Source organism: Tupaia chinensis, unplaced genomic scaffold (genome assembly GCF_000334495.1).
Source record: "Tupaia chinensis unplaced genomic scaffold, TupChi_1.0 Scaffold000283_1, whole genome shotgun sequence".
NCBI classification, from domain to species: domain Eukaryota; kingdom Metazoa; phylum Chordata; class Mammalia; order Scandentia; family Tupaiidae; genus Tupaia; species Tupaia belangeri.
Window position 1 is genome coordinate 852,659 of NW_006159766.1, and position 7,589 is coordinate 860,247.

The window sequence follows — 7,589 nt, forward strand, 5'->3', positions numbered from 1 at the left end:
GCTGTCGGGACCGGGCCGCGAGGACGCTGACCCCGGCGTGCCGCCTTTCCCCGCTGGTGGTGTGCGTCCGTGTGCCGTCCCGGAGTCTGCTTGCTCTCGCCTGCCTCGCCACAGCTCCTCTGGGTGGCTGATCCTCACCCCCGACCCAACGTGCTAATTTTGACTTCTGATGTTTTAAACTGACTTTTAAATTTCGGCAATTTTACTTGTCAGTTAATACTGAAGTTTGGGAGGAATCGTTACAAGGTTAAGAAACAGCCTTCCCCCGTTCTTACATGAATAGCTTTTTCTTTTTAAAGAAGTGATTTCCAGAGCATCAAGTGTAAGTATGTATGAGCATGTGTGTCACCGCACAGTCTGAGAGTATCACGTCTCTCCAGCCTGTCCCCCGCAAGCGTCCCCGCGTGTCACAGCCTGCTCCCCTCGCCCTCTCTGTAGGATTGAGTATGACGCCTACCGCACGGACTTGGAAGAGCTGAACCTCGGGCCGCGCGACGCCAGCACCCTGCCCAAGATTGAGCAGTCGCAGCAGCTGTTCCAAGTGCACAAGGAGAAGTACGACAAGATGCGCAGCGACGTTTCCATCAAGCTGAAGTTTCTGGAAGAGAATAAGGTGAGTTCAGCCTTCATCTTCCAGATGTTTATGTGAAGTCACTTTGAAGAGAGGTAAATAGGAAGTGTTTTGTTTTGGTTTGGTTTTACTTTTGTTTTTGTTTTTAAGCTACTGAGTCTGGGACTTGAACTGCATAGTGGACCATGTGAGATCCACCTGCCTCAAGGTGGCCTGCAAGGTTTTTGTTTTTATTAACTTTCTTTTATGAAAATTAAAGACTTTTGTTTATACATATGTGGAGTTGTATCAATGTATTGCCAGAAGACACAAGTGCTTGCTAAAGAGAGAGAGAGAGACCTCCCTGTGGGGCAAGGCCATGCCACAGTCCTGTCCCCTGCATTCCCATCCCATCAGGACTTGGGGCACACATGCCCAGCATGTTTTTTAAGATACCAGATCTGGGTCAAACTGCATCAGCCACGTGGGCTCTAGCTCCCACTGCACAGCCCTTACCACTGCACTGTGGGAGCCCCGGAAGTCCACTTATAATCAGGGCTGGAGCGGTGCGGGCTGAGGTGGGCCTGTTGGACACTTCACCTGGAGATGGAGCCATGCAGTAACAGGCTTCCTGGGTGTCATGAAGGACCTGTTCCCATGTGCGGCCTTAGCTCCATCTCCTTCCTTCTTGGGTTGTGTGAGGGGTCACAGTTCTGGGAGTGGAGAGCTGGTCTTGAGCGTGAGTAGGGGCAGGTCCACCCAGGGAGGGGAGCTCAGAGCAGGGGCAGGTCCACCCGGGGAGGGGAGCGCAGAGCAGGGGTAGCTCCACCCAGGGAGGGGAGTGCGGAGCAGGGGTAGGTCCACCCAGGGAGTTGAGCGGAGGGGAGCGCAGAGCAGGGGTAGGTCCACCTGGGGAGGGGAGCGCAGAGCAGGGGTAGCTCCACCCAGGGAGGAGAGTGCGGAGCAGGGGTAGGTCCACCTGGGGAGGAGAGCGAGGAGCAGGGGTAGGTCCACCCGGGGAGGTGAGCGGAGGGGAGCGCAGAACAGGGGTAGGTCCACCGGGTGAGGGGAGCGTGAAGCAGGGGTAGGTCCACCCGGGAAGGAGAGCGCGGAGCAGGGGTAGGTCCACCCGGTGAGGGGAGCGCGGAGCAGGGGTAGGTCCACCCGGTGAGGGGAGCGCGGAGCAGGGGCAGGTCCACCCGGGGAGATGGTGCTCCCATTGCACCTTGGTGGTCTCCCCCTGAGCTGGTCACATACTCTGAAGTCCTACAGGGGCCACGCTTTCTCTTAGGTACCCCTTTTAAAGTTATTTGTCAGCTCTCCCAGGAAGGAGTAATGTCTCTGTTCTCCACAACATAAGAGGACTTTATTAGCTTACTCTGTTGGTATCTTCTTGTTTTTCTTGACACTTCTTAGCCCTCTTCTGGCTCCCATAAGCCCTGCACAATGGTGCGTTTCCTGGGAATCTCCCATGTCCCGTGTGATCGCTCACGTCTTTTTTTGCTACTTACGGGTGAAAATTCGTCACTAGGAAGCATCACAGTGGCAGCGAAGGGAACCTCAGGCGCGTCGTCAGGCCCACGGCCGCATCGTTCAGACACCAGCACAGAGTGGCCGCGGCCTTTTAGCACTGGCAGCGAGACGGGAGCTTGCCATCACTGTAGTCAAACGTGCATGGGTCACGGCGCCCAGTGACTGTAAGTGCTTAGACGTCGACATAGTGTTTAAATGCAAAAGTACCTTTGCCATTCTACCCTGTCATTGCATTTTGTGTTGCAGTGAAGGGGTAGGCTAGAGTGATGCGTGTGTTTGATGAGGAGGTGGTGCTCTAAAGGAAGATGGAATCAGAAAGTTATTTGGAAGCCACATCGCGTAGTGCCTTGATGGCCTCACGGGTGCACTGAGCAGAGGGGAGAAGGAAACTCCTCCTGCCAGCCAGCTGTCGGTCAGGTGGCCTGCCTCCTAGCTTTATCACACAGGCATTGAAGAATGTTTTAAAGGGCACAGAGAAAACTTGATCTCAAAGGCCCCTTCAGACACATGGCTTAAAGGAGGGAGGAATGTGGAAGCACAGACCAGCAAAGTCTTCTGTGGCCACACGCAGTGACAAGAAGCCCACACGATAACCCTAGGGAGGAAAGAGTATGGCAGTTCTGGGGCCATGTGACAGGGATCAGAGAGTCAAAATAGGAAGCCGGGGTAGCTCGCAGGGGTGAGGGTGAGGGATGGGAATTCGTTCTGCATGACCCTCTGTTTAAGTTTGCGATGGCAAAATAGCCGAGTGGAGACAATTGGTAGGAAGTCAGTGATGTGTGTTTGCAGTTTCTGAGAACAGTCAGGCGTCAGAGATACAGGGTTCAAAGTCGTTGCTTTGAGAATAATGTTATCATTATACATCTTGTCCCTTTTTTACTGTAAAATAATAATAGACAATTTCTTCTGTTCTCAAGTATTTTATGTTCTCGGATGGTGTCTGAATCCATTCAGGCTGCTGTAATGAAATGCTGAATGAGCTTGATTTCTTACAGTCGTGGAGACTGAGAAGGCCACCATCAAGATCCAGTGTGTAGTGAGGGCCTGCTTTCTGGCTCCCAGGTGGCCCCTCATGGTGGAGAGGAGAGACCTTTCTCAGGCCTCTTTATAAGAGCACAGATCTCATTTGTGAGGACTCTGCCCCTGTGACCTGATCACCTTCCACGTTCCCCACCTCCTAATACCGTCACCATAGGAGTAAGGATTTCAACACATTTGTGGAGTGAAGGGGGACACGTGTATTTGGACCCTAACAGATGACCTAGAGATGTTTCTTCTTTTTCTTTCCACAGTTGTCATCAAGCAGAGTTTCAGTTTGAACTCAGTAACCTGAGTTTAAAACCTATAAATAAACTTTTATCTATTTTATTTAACTTCTCGAAACTATAAAAGAGTATTGTCGGTTTGTTATTTTAAAAGCAATCACTGTAATTTGGTTGAAGACTCAGCTCCAAAGGAGAATTTTCCTTTGTTTTTTGTTATTGCTGTTGAGCAATTTTTACCCTTTCCTCTTATTTTAATAACTTTTTTAAAAGGGAGGAAAAGCAGGCCTTTAGGCCCTAGGAAATGTCTGTCATCCCTGTTTGCTTTCTTAGCAGTTTGAACTGCTTCACATCTAGGGTTTTTTTGGTGGCGGTTCTTTTGTTAAAAGACAGCTGAATTTATACCATAATATCTCTTTTGTGCACAGTTGTCAGGAAATCTACTTAGCCCTTGAATTTTAACAAAATAAACTCTGCTTATTTCTTAAATATTGTGTGTGTGTGTGTGTGTGTGTGTGTGTGTGTGTGTGTGTATGTGTGTGTATGTGTGTGTGTATGTGTGTATGTGTATGTGTGTGTGTATGTGCGTGTGTATGTGTGTGTGTGTATATATATATACACATATATATACATTTTAATGTGACTTGAAGCGTCAGCGAGTGTGCAGTTTCAGAACTTAATGTCTAAGGCTCCTGCAGTATATAGATTTGTTTTGCAGGGAGTTTTTTTTTCCGCTTTGTGTTTGTTCTCCTATCATGACTTTTGGAGTGTCTTTCCATAGTAACATTTCTCTTGTAAACTGAGAGGCCAGATGACCAAACGGCTAGGATACTGTAGCGTAAAAGCAAACAGTCCCTGAGTAAGAGACTAAGAGCCGTCCTGCGACCACAGCAACAGCTGCTGATGTTCAGAGTCTTGTTTCTTCTTCGAGCATTTTTTTTCACTTTGGTTTTGTTCCTGAGAGGAGTACACGCAGGTGCACATGAGAGAGAGGGCAGGAGAGAGACAGGCGGCCTCCACAGCCCTCCTCACACAGCCTCTTCCCAGCCCTTTGGCCCGGCGACCTTCAGCAGGGCCATTCACACCACAGCGTGCACCAGGGAGGCTGGACTGGGACTGTTTTGTTTTTAATTTTGAGGGGAGTCAGTGGTTGGGTTCCTAGCTGGCTGTCTACCTCTTTGTCTGTATTTAAGGTTTTTGCCACAGGGCACGTGCATAGGCCAGGGAGAGACAGTGTCTCAGGGAATGGCTACTACAGTTCCTTCTCCTCCCTTCTCCTGGGATTTGGGGTGCACACACCACAACACCCAGCATGAATGTGCAGCCACCAGGCCCACGACTCAGACGTTGACCGGCCCTTTGGGTGTCCAGGGCCCTAGCCAGTGCGCCCCCTGCTGGGCCCTCCGTAGCTGTGCTCTGGGAACTGAGGTGCGACTGTCCTTGTCCAGCCTTCTCTGGGGAGACAAAGAGGGGCAGGTGTGTGTGCGTAGGGGAGTGCTGAGTGATCAGTACACACATCTGCATATTTGTCACTTATCCTTAAAGGAAGAACTTCAGCGCTTCCACTGTTTATAATCTATGCTTTTTTTTTTTTTTTAATTTGCTAGAGAGTGTGTGCACTAGCTGGAGAAAGACAGAGAGAAGGAGAGTCAGAAAGCACTCCCCGACAGAGGGTGGCCACGCGGCAGTCCTGTCTCTGTCTCTCCCTCCTTTCAGGATTTGGGGCACATACATGACACCTGGCATGTTCCTCAAGCCGCCAGGGCCAGGACTGAAGCATGCAGGCGGTCATGTGGGGTCCAGCCACCATCCGCCGCACCGCTGGTCGGCCTAGTACCATGTCTACTTCCTGTCTCTCCAGCCCGGTGATACCTGATTGCCTGTAACCTGAACGGTTCTTAGTCCTGCCCAGTAGTCTCCTCTTTGTGTACTAAACATCCACTGGCATAGCCGCGAGGGCCTAGTTCATTAGATTCTTCTAGTGTTTCTCCTTTCATCACTATTCCCCTTTTTGAGACCTTTAAATAATATGACTTAATGCAGTTATTTGTATGTTATTGTTCCTTCAAGATTCAAAACAAAGGCTATTTTGGAAATTTGGAAATTAGGGGGAAAATGACCTTTTTGATGCTTTATAGACTTTATGAGAATAGGCATTATGCTGTCTCTTCTCAGGAAGAGAAAAAGAGAAAGGAAGAGAGAAGAGAGAAAGGAGAGACAGAGATAGGTATTTTGACAGGATCGCACCATGTCTCATTCTCCTGCAAGCACGTGGTGTGGTGGTTGAGGTGCTGGACTCCCACATGGCTGACTGCGGTTCAAGTCTCGGACTTGGCAGCTTGTTTTCTCACTTTCTCTCTCTCTTTCTCTGGTCAAAATAAAAAAAAAAATAATAATAATAATTTCTTAAAGTAAGGATCTCATTAATTTTATTAAAGTCTTATTTAAAATTTGGCTGTTATTAGTATATTCTTATTTTAAGGTAATATCAGTTGATTACCTGTAACCATCAAATGTAGTTCGTTTCATTATTATTTTATATTTTAGTGACTTAAAGGATGACAAGGGGATAGAAAAGGATGAACTGTACCTCGGAGCTATCCTGGACATATAAGTATACGTACTATAAGTATATGATTAGTATTAAAGTACTTAATTTAAAAGTTTTCTTAAAAATCAGCCATTCTGAATCTTAAGTTGAGGTAGAACTCGTTTTTACAGTTTATATTAGGATTTATGTAATACTTTTTTTGTAGTATGTTACAAACTTATTATGAATTTAACTTTTCAGAGATTAGCTCAGGGAGCCAAAGTGGTGGGGTGGGAGGAAGTAGAGAAGACACAGAGGATAGAACCTAGACTGAGACAGCACCCTCGCGCGTACGGACAGCCCGCCTGTAGCCGGGGTGGCCAATTCCGCACAAACGCGGACCGTGATGGGGAGAGCTCAGCGCTCGGTAAGCACCGTGGTGCTTGGGAAAGCTTGGAGGGCAAAGCCAGTCTTTGTGTACTAAAACTTCTCTTTGACAGGAAAAACTATAAACCTTTGAATTTAAAAAGTAGATTATTATCGGGGGACCAGCAGTTAGCGTGATGGCTACATCGCTGGACTCCCATGTAGTCGACCGCGGTTTGAGTCCCAGACCTGGTGGCTTAAACTCACGCCGGGCTCGTGTGCGTGCGTGCCCAAGATCCCGAGAGGAGAATGGAGGAGAAGGGATTGAGGCGTGGCCATCCCCCATGGGGGGTGATTTCTCGCTTTCTGTCTCTCTTTCTGGCGAGCATCCATGCCCTATAGCAAAAACCTCCAAAGGAAAAGAAAATAACAAAACAGTAGATAATTGTCGAGCATGGTATTCATGACCCAGTATATGCAAGCAGGTACATCGGTGAGATCACTCCCCGCTGTCAGAGAGAAAGCACCCTGACTTCTCCCACCGTGAGCACCCTGTGGTGCCCGTGCTGCTGGCTCAGTGCCGTGTTGAGCTTCAGAGCAGAGGCGTGAACCACAGCAGTTCTCAGCGTGCGCCGTAGGGAGGTGGGCTGGGTCACACAGCAAGAGCCCGCCTGGCTCTGAGGCCAGCGGAGCCCTTCGGTCAGTGGTCGGCTCAGAGGCAGCCGTCTTCACACCATCCAGTGCGACTGCCTGCTCTGGACCCTGGGACACACTCTCCCGCGCAGCTTTACACCCAGACTTCGTTCCTGAGTGCAGTCTGTCATGTACTTGGATGCATTTCGTGTTGTTTCTAACAAGCTGTCAGGTATAATGCTGTGTACGCGGGAGTGTTGTAGATAGTGATGACAACCCAGTGAATTAAAGTAAAAACAAATTCTACCCTCAGAGGACGTAGAGCCTGCCATAGAGAAGCAGTAGTCATCAAATATTAAATATTAGTTTAAAAAACAAACATGTAAAATGCTGGCTGTGACCAAGGGTGGTCAGGAAGCGTTCACGAGGAGGTGGTGTTGGACCACTGCAGTGAGAAGGGGGGTGTGTCAGGCGGGCAGAGCACGTGCAGCAGCCCCGCGGCAGAGCGGGTGCGGCACGTTCAGGGAGCGAGTGCGGCCAGAGCACAGAGCGGGCTGGAGGTCAGCGGGGCCAGACCCGCAGCCTTCTAGTCCATGTCAAGGAAAAGCCCGTTCATCGCAGCAGCAGTGGGAAACCCTGGAAGGGGTAGTTAGCGCTTGCCGAGGTCTGAAACATGGATGAACTATGGATGGTAGCACCTGAGTGCAGTCGTGTA

At 49.4% G+C, this 7,589-nt stretch overlaps 1 protein-coding gene across 2 annotated transcripts in view; it reads left to right on the forward strand.

Annotated features, from left to right (window-relative positions):
- Nucleotides 1–7,589, forward strand: part of ARFIP1 (ARF interacting protein 1) — a 134,186-nt gene that overhangs the window by 115,121 nt on the left and 11,476 nt on the right. The window lies entirely within an intron of this gene.